Source organism: Diadema antillarum, unplaced genomic scaffold (genome assembly GCF_040938485.1).
Source record: "Diadema antillarum isolate AM-2024a unplaced genomic scaffold, OU_Dant_1.0 seq00000389_RagTag, whole genome shotgun sequence".
Lineage (NCBI taxonomy): Eukaryota > Metazoa > Echinodermata > Echinoidea > Diadematoida > Diadematidae > Diadema > Diadema antillarum.
The window spans coordinates 1,413,803-1,426,773 of NW_027271386.1; positions in this window are offsets into that span (position 1 = coordinate 1,413,803).

Genomic DNA, 12,971 nt, shown 5'->3' on the forward strand with positions numbered 1-12,971 from the left:
ACACAGGATAAGAGTACATACTGTATGCTCAGTTATTTTGCAAGGGGAAGCTGTATTAGTGTGTGTGTTATTCTGGGTCCATGGCTGAATCATTACATGATGTGTTCTGTGTTTTTTTGGTTGTTGTTTTTTTTTTTCATTTGTTTTGTTTGTTTGTTTTTTGTTAGAGTATGATATCTCTAGAAGAATCTGTTTGAATGTGGATTGCCATTGATTATCTGTAGCTGTTGTCCTCCTTTCTTATCAAAACTATTTTAGACCATTCTTGTTTTAACCTGGGGTGCAATTATGATCCTTTCATTCCAGAGGTAGTTTAAACCATTTTTACCTTGCACGCAAAATGTGAAGGGGAGATTGGAATTGTTGAGATCAAAGCGTGTCATTCTAACCCAAAATAACTTACAATTCAAGAATAACTTAATTTGAAGGCCGATATTTATTTTTTCAAATTGACATGTAGTATATCACTGTAGTAGAGTAACTTTACTGTGCAGTAGACTAGTTTTCGTCTAATATCATGCATATACATTGTACTTAACTACAATAATCCACAAAGCCCTGAAAGTCATTAAAATATTAAAAGCAAAAAATTGTGAAATTTCACTAATGGGAATCAGGCTGATAGAGTTCAGGTGCATATTTGCTCAAATTTTGCATGATACACATCAATGACATATTTGATCATTTTGTTACAGTATGTATCTAATCTTCCTGCATAATGCATGTTTTATTGGTTTGATGTTGGAGTTGCTTTGTGCAATACAGTAGCAAGAATTTGTAGGACAAGGAGCATTCATTTCCAAAGTCCATTTGTTTGTTGGAGGTTGCAAGGTTGCTACCAGTTCTCTAGATGTCATGCTACATTTACACATTCACCCGATGGCCACAGCAGCCCCATTTGCCCGAAACCTAGTGCGCCATGGGTAGATGGGACATTCTCCTCTTTATTTCTCCGTATTCTAGCCTTACCGTTCCAGTATTCACTCCTGTGAAAATGCAATATCAGATGCCGTTTTCACAGCGTGTGGTCAGGCTAGACTACACGTTCTTCCGGTCGAATCCCACTACGGACCGCCCAAAAATTTTATTACAGCTTGTTGCGTTTAAATAACGTTTGTTTGCGTTCACATTTTATTATGGCCTACTAGGTTTCTTGTCAGCACCGGGACTGCCGTGGCCAAATTTGTATGGTTTTAAGTATCTGTCACGGCATTCACGGCAATCATGTTGTCCATGGTGGCCTTAAATATGATTGCCATAGCCACCAGGAATATGGTGTAAATGTAGCATGACATTCATAATGGTACTACAAGCTTAAACGCCATTGTTGAGAATGCAGCATCATCAATCATATCTTGCAAGTAGCATGCACAATTGGTCTGTTTGAAGCTAACATTAAGAGGTGTACATAACAAATGGATTGAGGTCATTTGATTCCATTTATTACATATGGAAAGAAAATCATTTTGAATTTGATTTTTTAATTTGAATTTAAACTTTGCAGCTTTATGGGGAAAATAAAGAATTTTAAAAAAGAAGAAAATGGGAAATAGCTCATGGAGAAGTACACGGTAGCACACAAACAGACCAGTAGACACATTTCACAGTATTTAGATATGATAAGATGTACCTTTCTGTCCAATAAATCAATATTTGGATCATGCATTAAATATATAATGGCTGGGCTTTGCATATGATCACAAAATTCACTTTACATCCAGCTACAAGTATTAAGGAAGAAACACAATTTTGAGAAAGTTAGGGTTGTGCAAGTTATTCCATCTGCACAGCATGTAACTTTTATATGACGGAATTGTGATTGTGACTCGTGATGTATGTTCACTCGGGCAACTGGTGGAAATTGACTGAAATGATGTGATATGACCAGGTGATGGGTTTACAACTGTGTGAACATGTCTTGAAGGTACTATATACTGGCAGTATTTTAAACTGTATATGCACTATTTATTGACTGTGTACATACCAATATCTAAAGGATCTAGCGTGTTATTAATCATGTGTTAAAAAATAAACCAGAGTTTCATGATACATTGGTTAATTCAATAATCAACTGTGAGTAGGCCTACTATGTATAATAGTACTGACATTTCTGTTCCCAATCTTTGTATGAAGGTTTTTATTCCAGTACCTGTTGCATGCAGCAGGTGTTTGACTTGTATCATGTGGTGTAGGTTGTGAACCATACTTTTTATATTTCAGTGTTTGTATTAGCTATATGGTAATTTGGTAATTTCTTGAACTGATATCTATTCAAAGCCTGCAATTTGCATGCATTATAAACTTGCTTAATATCCCTGGATTTCTTACTATTTTGTTTCAAAAATATACTATATTTTTAGGATCAATGTACTGTAATAGGTTTACTGAGGTGAATTCATGTGCCACTCATGCTTACAATGTGCATTTTATTATCACAAGGGATTATAACAAGGGATGGTATAGTGTTGGTTGAGAAGGGGCGTCAGGTTTCCAACTGTTTTTGTGAGATATGAAAACCCTCATATGAAATATGAAAGAGCATGCTATTCTAAGAGGGATTCAAAATTTATTTGATAAAGATTGGTTTTGAAATGACTGAGATATCCAAAACAATGGGATCCTGATAAAAGGTGTGACCCACTTTGTTTTTGGATATCTCAGCCATTTCAAAACCAATTTTCATCAAATCAACTTTGAATTCCTCTTAGAATTGTATGCTCAGTAACGTTTCAAATGTGGTTTGTTAATAGTATCTTGCAAAAAGTTTAAAGCTCAATCCTCATCATCTCGACCAATAGTATATCATCCCTCTTAGAAAAAAGAAAAAAAAGAGATAGACTGCTATTTCATCACTAATTACAAGAGTTGGTGGGTTTCCGTGTTTGTGTGTACACACACATCACATTGCAATAATCAACTTTTAGAAATCTGTTATTCTTGATGCAGGCATGAACAAGCCTTGTGTCTTTTATACTTTTCTTTTATTCCTCAGTATGTTTTACTCTTCTTTCTCTTCCCTTCTCCATCCTCCCTCTGTCTACTCCCTCTCTCTCCCTCTCTCTCTTTATCTCCCCCCCCCCCCCACTCTTTTTCTGCTTTCTGTTATGGCCATCTGTTTGTAAGACTTTCCAAAGATGCAAAATGCACCGTGTTGATTATACAGCTCTCTTATATTTGTTTTTAACATACTTCTCTCATATTCTGGTTAATTATCTACTCAATTCAAGTATTATCCCTGGGTTTGCTGTATGTTTCATTGTCATTTCTCTTTTATATCTGCGGATGTATATTTTCCTGACACAAACAGCCTAGTGATATGTTTGTTCATTGTGATTTAGACTCTTAGTACATGCATTTCCTATGCAGCTGTCACTAATGCTACACACACTGCGGTATGAATGAATTGAACCAGTGCACTGCTTGAAAATAGGTATTATTGATATAAATATTCGAGGGTTTTTTATTAACATTGACTATTGTTCCTTCAATTTCAGGGATGTTGTGATTTCAGTTTTTATTTCAAACCCAAGCTTTGATATATGACAAAGTGAGCGCACTGATTTTTAAGGAGTTGGTCATGTGACCAAAATCGTCTAATCATGGGTGCATCACTGTCTTTTGAAAGGTTCACGGTGGTTTTCCTTCAGTAAGATATGACATTATATAGAAGATGTATATACCACAGGACCAATATGTGTCAAATGTGTCCTGGATACACTGAAGTGTATGTGTATGTTGTCTGTGTGTGTGTGTGTGTGTGTGTGTGTGTGTGTGTTTGTGTGTGTGTGTGTGTGTGTGTGTGTGTGTGTGTGTGTACAAAAGCTCTGTGGAGTCCCATCGTCATCCTGTACCTGAAGGTCAGGCTGAGGAGGGTTCCCGTTAGGGACCAGTAATGGGTATGCACAAAACTGATCTATTATTTGATTACGCAATCACGGAAGGGCAAGTTAGTTTCACATAGTTTGTCTTATCTTATATGTTGGTGAGAAGGGCAGTAGAAATAAATGTTTTACTTGTGTAACTGAAACTATTGACTTTACTAGCAATCTACTGCAACATTTATTATATCAATCATTCAGACCTGTATTTTGCTTTCATGTGAGGTACTGGGAGAAGATGCCACATAAAGCTATGCTCATGCCTGAATTGTTTTTATAAAAATACGATATGTCATTATCAGTAATTCAGAAACTAGTCAGGTATTTGTAGCAAATGGTTACTTATTTGGCAGCAAATTAATCGTGTAATTGTTGATTAGTTTCATAGTTTCCAGTAGTTCCTGTATTTTACAGTATTCAAGAAAAGAGGGAAATTCAAGTGTTTAAAATAATGAATAGATATACAATGTAATGCACAGATCTGCCTATCTCCTGCCAACTGAACTTAAATTCGTTTGTAGTCATATTCATCATAATGCATTTTGTAAGAGGAATTTGGGATTTTAGTACGCTTACAATCCAGAAAACTGTATGGTTTAACATCGCATGTAGATGGATGATTGTTTTTTGAGATCTAGATGAATTTGAATTTATTTACTGACATGACAGTGCTAATTTTGCATAAATACCTGCAGGTATATTACATAGAACAATCTTCGCATAATATGCAAACATGTCAATGTTAATACAACATTGAACAGGTGTATGAACTTGGATTGTCTCTCAGTGGAAATTGGCGTTTCAACTTGGATCTTGTAAGTCGTGTTTTGGAGGAAAAAAATAGAGAAAAGATGATGGAGGAAAGTTTGCAAGTTGCTGCTCACTACTTAAAGGACAAGTCCACATTCATATATACATGTGGATTGTGTCAATGCAACTATATTAGTACATTGTAGAACACAGTGAAAGTTTTTGAAAAATTGGAAAATCTGTATCTGCGCAGTCACTGCTGAATGAGAAGACTACTACCGTGTATGATGTCATATGCGTACAACAACGATATAAAGAAAATAAAAAGAGAATTTCACAAAAGTGCAAATTTCTTCGACTTGTTACTGTCATATGTTAAGGGTAATATTATTCCCCCTTGCCTTCTGAAAGAGAGAAGTCAAGTGTTCTTTTGTTATTCGAGAAAAGTGAAAATATGTTGAATTCTCTTTATTCTTTCTTTATACCGTTGTACACATGTGACATCACAAGCTATAGTAGTCTTCTCATCCAGCCTTGAGTGAGCAGAAACTTCAAAAATTCATAACTTTTGAACGGATTGTCTGATTTTCCTCAAACTCTCACTGATGTGCTCTGCTAATATTGCTGCATTCACTCAACACACATATCTATGAAGGTGAACTTGTCCTTTAAGACATGTACACGATATTCATTCTAAAGTCTACTCGAGTGTTGAATCATTCCATTGTATTGCTGCTGGCATACCATAGCCCCAAAATTCATTTGATGATAACGTATAAATGCCTCGTCCATCTACAGCTAGATTTTCCTTCTGTCTGTTTCCCTTACGCTAACCTTAGCAATCTCTATTAGAAATATATCAATCTATTTATCTGTTTCTTTCTTTCTCCTGGTTGTACTGTTTATATCCTTTGTAGTTTGTGGTGATGTGTACTATTTACTATTATTTTGTATGCATTTACACACCCTATTAAAAGGTTCCTTGTAAAAGTCACAGTGAAGTATTAAGAGCTGAATGTCGGCTGAGTCAGGAGCAAATGTTTTACTGCACTTTTTCTTGTCTCATGGGGGAAAAAAAGGAGAAATTCTATGCAACAAGAAATACCGGCATTGCAGAATTTGCAAACTTAGTAACGTATGTAGCGAAGAGAATTATCATGAATGGGGATATCAGTGACCAGAATGCACGAAGGTAGCTGAAATGATATCCATTGTTCAAATTTAGTCACTTAAATTTGGTCTCAACGAAATGTACTTTCCACATGGGCGTGTCAGCGCGCGGTAATTTTAGGGTGTGTCGCGTGCATTTACTTAATTTCAATGAAATTAACTTCATTTCGATTATCTTTTTCAACTCTGGCAATTGAGTGTGTGATGTATAATGTTATACAGAGTACGTGTATTTAAAAATTTCGAAGTACTGTGAATATGACATGCGGAACAAGGCTGCTGTTTGAAAAGTTTTCGTCAAAGCACAAGTGTAGTTTTTAATTTCCAGCTCAGTAATTACCCACGCCGATGAAAATCGGCAGGGGGTTATGTAAAGGGTTCCGTATGTTTGTTTGTTTGTTTGTTTGTTTGTTTGTTTGTTTTTTGTTTTTTTGTTTGTTTGTTTGTTTGTTTGTGTACAAGATAACAAGAGAACGGGTAAACGGATTTGCACGAAATGTTCAGGGAATGTTTGGATAATGACAGGAAAGAATCGATTAGATTTTGGTGATAATCGGTTGACCCTTGCAAATTCTGTGTGACCTTGAAGTTTTGACCCCATGGTATAGTGACCATTCCGAAAATTTCCCGTTTCTCACTTTGCGATTTTCCGCTACCATACGAAGACATAAACTCCCCAACGATCCGACTTCGCTGCTCAAATGTTCGTAAGAATTCCGAAATTTACGTTTAGGCCTATTTGAGGGACTATGTCCTTCTAGATTTATGAAAGTTCGTTCTCCGTCATCACAAACTGGCCCGTATTTTGATGATTTTTCAGATTAACATTGATTGTTTTTTTCGTTGGAGGAGCATTTTGCTCGGTCGCAGTCACACTGCACGATATGCGTGCTCAATGTCAATGCGTGTGCAAGGCCGCTGAAAATGCATCGCGCTCTACACTGTTGGTGCAAAATTGCACCGCGGACGTTGCGGCGCTCGTTGGTGGCCGAATACTGGTGCAGTAGACATTTGCATTCAACCCTTGCATTGAATAATTCCCGTAGACACTAATCATAGGGGTAATTGCCTAGGGGGTACGTAAATTTTGTTTTTCTTTTTTGCTTTTTGTGGATACCATCAAAGATCGTACACTCATACGACCTTTGATATTTGATGATTTTTCAAATTAACATTGATTGTTTTTTTCGTTGGAGGAGCATTTTGCTCGGTCGCAGTCACACTGCACGATATGCGTGCTCAATGTCAATGCGTGTGCAAGGCCGCTGAAAATGCATCGCGCTCTACATTGTTGGTGCAAAATTGCACCGGGGACGTTGCGGCGCTCGTTGGTGGCCGAATACTGGTGCAGTAGACATTTGCATTCAACCCTTGCATTGAATAATTCCCGTAGACACTAATCATAGGGGTTATTGCCTAGGGGGTACGTAAATTTTGTTTTTCTTTTTTGCTTTTGTGGATACCATCAAAGATCGTACACTCATACGACCTTTGATATCAACACACTCTCGGCTTGCTATAATCAAAATATCCCGCAAGAAAACGGCGTATTTCTCGATTTTTAGCGCTTTTTCCGCGACCCGTCGCGTAGACAATACTCTTAAAACTGGACTTAATTCGCGCGCGCTTGGAAAAGTTCCGATTCTGCACTTTTGACGGTGGAATTTGGGATTTTCGATGGATTTTTGGAGGAGACTTAAGGACTTTCCTGTACGTGAATGAGTGTTAATACCGTATGTGTAATTATGTGATTTGCGTGTGATGTGACTGTAGAACCAAAGATCGTACACTTCAGTGTACGATCTTTGGTAGAACTCACTGGCTGGTGATAAAGCACACTGGCAATTAAGTGGCCGAATTCTGGTAGATGACCGAATGCACATTATGTTTACCCCGACTTTGTACTTAGGCGTGGGTCTGCCGCCTTTGACGGCCCCTCTCTAGTTGTTTATGTTTTATTATTGTTAATATTATTATTATGTATTATTATTATTATCATTATTATTGTTATTATTATTATTATTATCATTATTATTATTATTATTATTATTATCATTATTATTATTATTATCATTATTATCATTATTATTATTATTATTATTATTATTATTATTATTATTATTATTATTATTTATACATGAAAGCAAAGAAACAATTATACAGTAACTTAAGAATAGATGTGTCGCATAATTCCGGAAAACTTTGATCGGTTTTCAAGCAAAATGCACAATTATGTGCACAGTCAAATGAAAATTGTCATTTTATAGAGATCATAATGGAATGGATGTGAAATAAAACGTTGGTAAACGCAGACGTACAGTATATAATGCTTGTAATGTTACTTGTATAAGTAACAGGCGCACACACGAGAGTTATAATCCTGTTATACAAAGTATGCATTAATTTTACAATCACCGTGGAAATAGGGATGTTATGGAAAGTGAGTTTTGAATATTTGCACAACCCAACACCAAGGAATCTACCAGTCTTTGCCTACCTGATACTTAAAGGACAAGTTCACCTTCATAAACATAAGGATTGAGAAAATGCAACAATATTAGTAGAACACATCAGTGAAAGTTTGAGGAAAATTGGACAATCGATGCAAAAGTTATGAATTTTTTAAATTTTTGTGTTGGAACCGCTGGATGAGGAGACTACGACAGCTTGTGAGTCATATGCGTACAACAGTATAAAGAAAATGTAAAAGAAAATTCAACATATTTTCACTTTTTTCGAATAATAAAAGAGCACTTGACTTGCCTCTTTCTAAAGGCAGGGGGAATAATATTACCCATAACATGTGTCGGTAAGGAGTCAGGGGAATGTGTACTTTTTTCAAAAGATGGAATTTTGTGAAATTCTCTTAATATTTTCCTTATATTGTTGTACGCATGTGACATCTAAGTTATTCATACACAGCAGTAGTCTTCTCATCCAGCGGGTACTGCACAAAAACTTCAAAAATTCATAACTTTTGAACGGATTGTCTGATTTTCCTCAAACTTTCAATGATGTGTTCTACTAATATTGCTACATTCTCTCAATCCTTATGTTTATGAAGGTGAACTTGTCCTTTAATGTGGCTAGCGGTACTCACTCCCCCCCCCCCCCCCCCCCGTATTCCCTTAATTCTTGTCCGTGCGACTGTAACGATACTCATACGGCCGAGTTACACTGGTCAGTGTTTTCTAGTACAATGTATACATAGTCAAAGTTATATCTTGTGTATACAGTTGAACCTCGTTGAAATGTCGGATATACCGAGTTCTCTTATAGATCGAACAAGGTGATTTTGCAAGGTCCCAACTCCTTGTATTTACAAGTGTATTTAATTTTGTATCCAGATATTATGAGAAATATGCTACTGTATAGCGTGATTACAGTTTAACTCTTGTTCATTTCTTCGTTATAATTATGTTCACTTGTGCTAGTTCGTCTGGTACAGAATGTCATTGGAATGTGCGTCACCAACCTTGATATTATTACGATGTTTTTTTGTTGTTTTTTTCTTTCTTTTTTTTTGTCATTGAGTGATCAGCGGCGCACTTGGCTTTAAATTTATCTTCATGTCGCAGTATGGTGAATAGTTTATGACCGTTTTTTCTCTCTCTGTTCTACCTCTGTTTGGTTTAATGGTCATGGTTGGTCATCTTTTCATTTTAACCTTGTACTTATGAAGTTTGTGTATGAAAACATTTCGAGGTCAATACTTGTTATGTGTTGGCATGTTAAACTGATGAGACATAACCCAAGAACACGTTTCTGTACGGCGTCTTGTTTCCTCATTGTGAGTGGTGATCTTTTCCTGAATGGGCTGTAGTATATCTGTGTAGTGCGTTCACATTGACATACTACTGTGTTAGTACAGTGCGTTCGATAGCGAGCATGGTACAGCTGTACTTGACAATTCGTTACAACTTAAGTAAAAACTCGGGTTCAAAAAAAAAATGATCTATCTGTCGGGGTTATAGGGAGATTTCCTGTGCAAGAATGAACATACATACTAGTAGTTCACGACATTGAACTATAAAGAAATCAATGAAAGTCACGTGGTACTCGTTCGAGCACTAACAAATCTTGTAAATACTCTATTTGATATCTTCAAGATGAAAAGAAGATATATTGTAATGCATTCTTCGATAGCGACCGATAACTTTAAACAGTTGCACTATTTTTTTTTCAAAGCTTCATGCCGGCGTCTTCTTCAGGGCTTTGTTCCAAACCCTGAAGACGCGTGACTTGTTATCCACTCTACGTATTTTATTGTTTATTAATTTGTTCGGTTATAACGAAATTGCAATATAACGAAAGAAAACTGCTGGTCCCGACTTCGTTATAACGGGAGTCCACTGTAATGCAGTATAATCTCATCTTATCATCTTCTGTGTCCTGAAACCAGCACATGGACTACCTTCCCCATTTACATTATGAATGTTCAAAGGAATGGAACAGGCCTTAGTATTGGTTGCGGTGGGGATTCAGCTTATAACTTTTTGCGAGGTACAGGTACTTATAGAAACCACTCTAAAAGATCATACAAATCTAAGAGAAATTCAAAGTTTTCGTGATGAAAATCGGTTGTGAAATGGCATTAAACAGTCAGAGATATCTACAAAGTAAAACAAAGTGATCCTTATAAAAGATGGGTCCCACATTTTATTAGGATCGCTTTGTTTTGGATATCTCGGCCATTTCAAAAGCAATTTTCATCAAATATCAAACTTTGAAGTCCTCTTAGATTTATCTGCTCTTTTATATATCATTAGACGTTTCTCATTATCTTGATGTATACACTGTATATACGTGTATATGAAGAGTTTGTTCGCCAGAACTGATAAATCCGTTTTTGCCTATTGGAGATATCTGCGATTAAAGGCCAAGAAAAACAAAAAGAATAATAAGAAAATGTTGGCTTCTTTCGACCATATCTTGAAAAATGCACCTTTATTATGTAGTGACCAATATATCATTTAAAAGATATTATTTTGTACTTTATGACAGAGACCGTACTTCAAAATCTTCAAAAATGGACATCGGTTTTTGCGAACAAACTCTTCATATATATATATATATATATATGTATATATATATATATGTATATATATAGAATAGATAGATATATAGATAGATAGATAGATACAATTGTATATAGGGAAACTCGATATACGAATGCCTGTGCGATCATGTTCCAAGATTCTACAGCTTTCTACACTTTCTACAGTGCGCTCCACCTAATGCTGCATATTGTGTGTGTGTGACAGTGCTAATGAATTTTCACAGTGATATTAACAATGAGGTGTTCAACACCTCATTGTTAATATCACTGAAAATTCATTAGCACTGTCATTCCTGACGAAGGGGGAGGCCCCCCAAAATTCGGATTTTGAATTAAAATCAAGGCAATTGACATTTAATGCATTCCTCTATTGTGACATCATTATTGCTATATATATATATATATATATATATATATATATATGTGTGTGTGTGTGTGTATTTATGTGTATATATATGTATATATATATATATGTATATATATAATATATAAATATAAAATATTATATATATATATATATATATATATATATATATGTATAATAGATACTGTGTATACATACATTGTATATAATCATCAAGAGAAGTTGGAAATCTGAAGCCCTTTATCAACCGAAACTGTACCATCTTTATAATATATGTATATATACAAAAACGATGGTTAATAAATAGTACAAATTTTCTATAGCTTTAATAATTTGTTGACCCCAACGATCCTTGAGTTGTTGGGGCACTATCAACCTGCTGTCGAGACTAGAGAAAGAAAGATCGTCGATGGATGCCTTTATTTGCATGTACAACAAACACTCATCACCTTGTGCAGAAATCTTGTGTCAACTTGCACTTTTTTGTCATTTTGATCTTATATTTTTGATGGATATTGATAAATAAAGTATTGAATTGAATTGAATTGAATTAAATCAAATCAAATTAGATTAAATTAAATTGAATTGAATTGAATTGAATTGAACTGAATTGAATTGAACAGAAATTGAACTAGAAAGCACCTTTACCAAACTGGGACGAAATGTTGTTTGTATTAAGCTCCGGACAGTGTTCTGTATCTGACTCATATTTACCCCACGCACTTTGGAATATTGACGTTGGTCTACTTTGATAACCCTCAAAGATCCTCTTGTCCTAGGCCCTACATTTCCTCTCGGAAATCATGTGCCATTTTTGTACACACTCAGTGGTTGCCGCTCTTGTAATTATGTAGAGTCACACACATCAGACCTGCCACACACACCGCCACTTTAAGACATCACAAGCATGTCAATTTTATACCACTCCGTGACATCATCATGTAGATAACCCAAGTAAAATTATCTATTTGAGGTCTTGTCAGTTTCGATCCTCGTGTACTGTCAAAATGGCGTTGTCCAGTCACTCAGGTAAGCCGAATAAGCGATTCAGTCTTTCCTTTATACAGACCGATAATCTCTCTAAAATAGCAGGTATACCATGTGAACAGTTTGATCGCGAAATGGGTCATTTTTAAACATTCTTAAGGTAAGTCCATCGTCGACTTGAGCAAAATATGTCCTTTCCAATAAAACCTCACTTGTCGCATAATAAGAAAAAAAAAATCCCACACTTACTTGATTTCTTTTGTATTCGTTTAGCAGGTTTTTCAGTTGTTAATACCGCAAACTGACGGAAAATGAAGTTATCCTGTTATACAATCAAAATCTTGTTGTCAGCAGATGAATCAAGTCATATTATCCACATATCATTTTCCTCTGTAACTATGTTTCTATTAAGGAAATGTTTGTGAAATATCTTTTTTTTTTACCACTTCTTAACTTTTACGTTACCGGTCGACAGCCCACGACATTGAGATCTTGCAATTGGATCCTTGATTGGATCCGAAATGTTGAAAGTGTTGATAAGTTTAAATCATTGCTGAAAACTTATCTATTTACTCAATCCTATTTTTTGTTGTTGTTTTATTACTTGTATATAATGTTGTATTTTGATTTAATATTTTTCTGTATCATTGCACTTAGAAACGCCAGTATTAAGCGCAGTGTAAGTGTTATGTATTTATTTATTTATTTATTCATTTTTTATTATTATTATCATTATCATTATTATTATTATTATTATTATCAT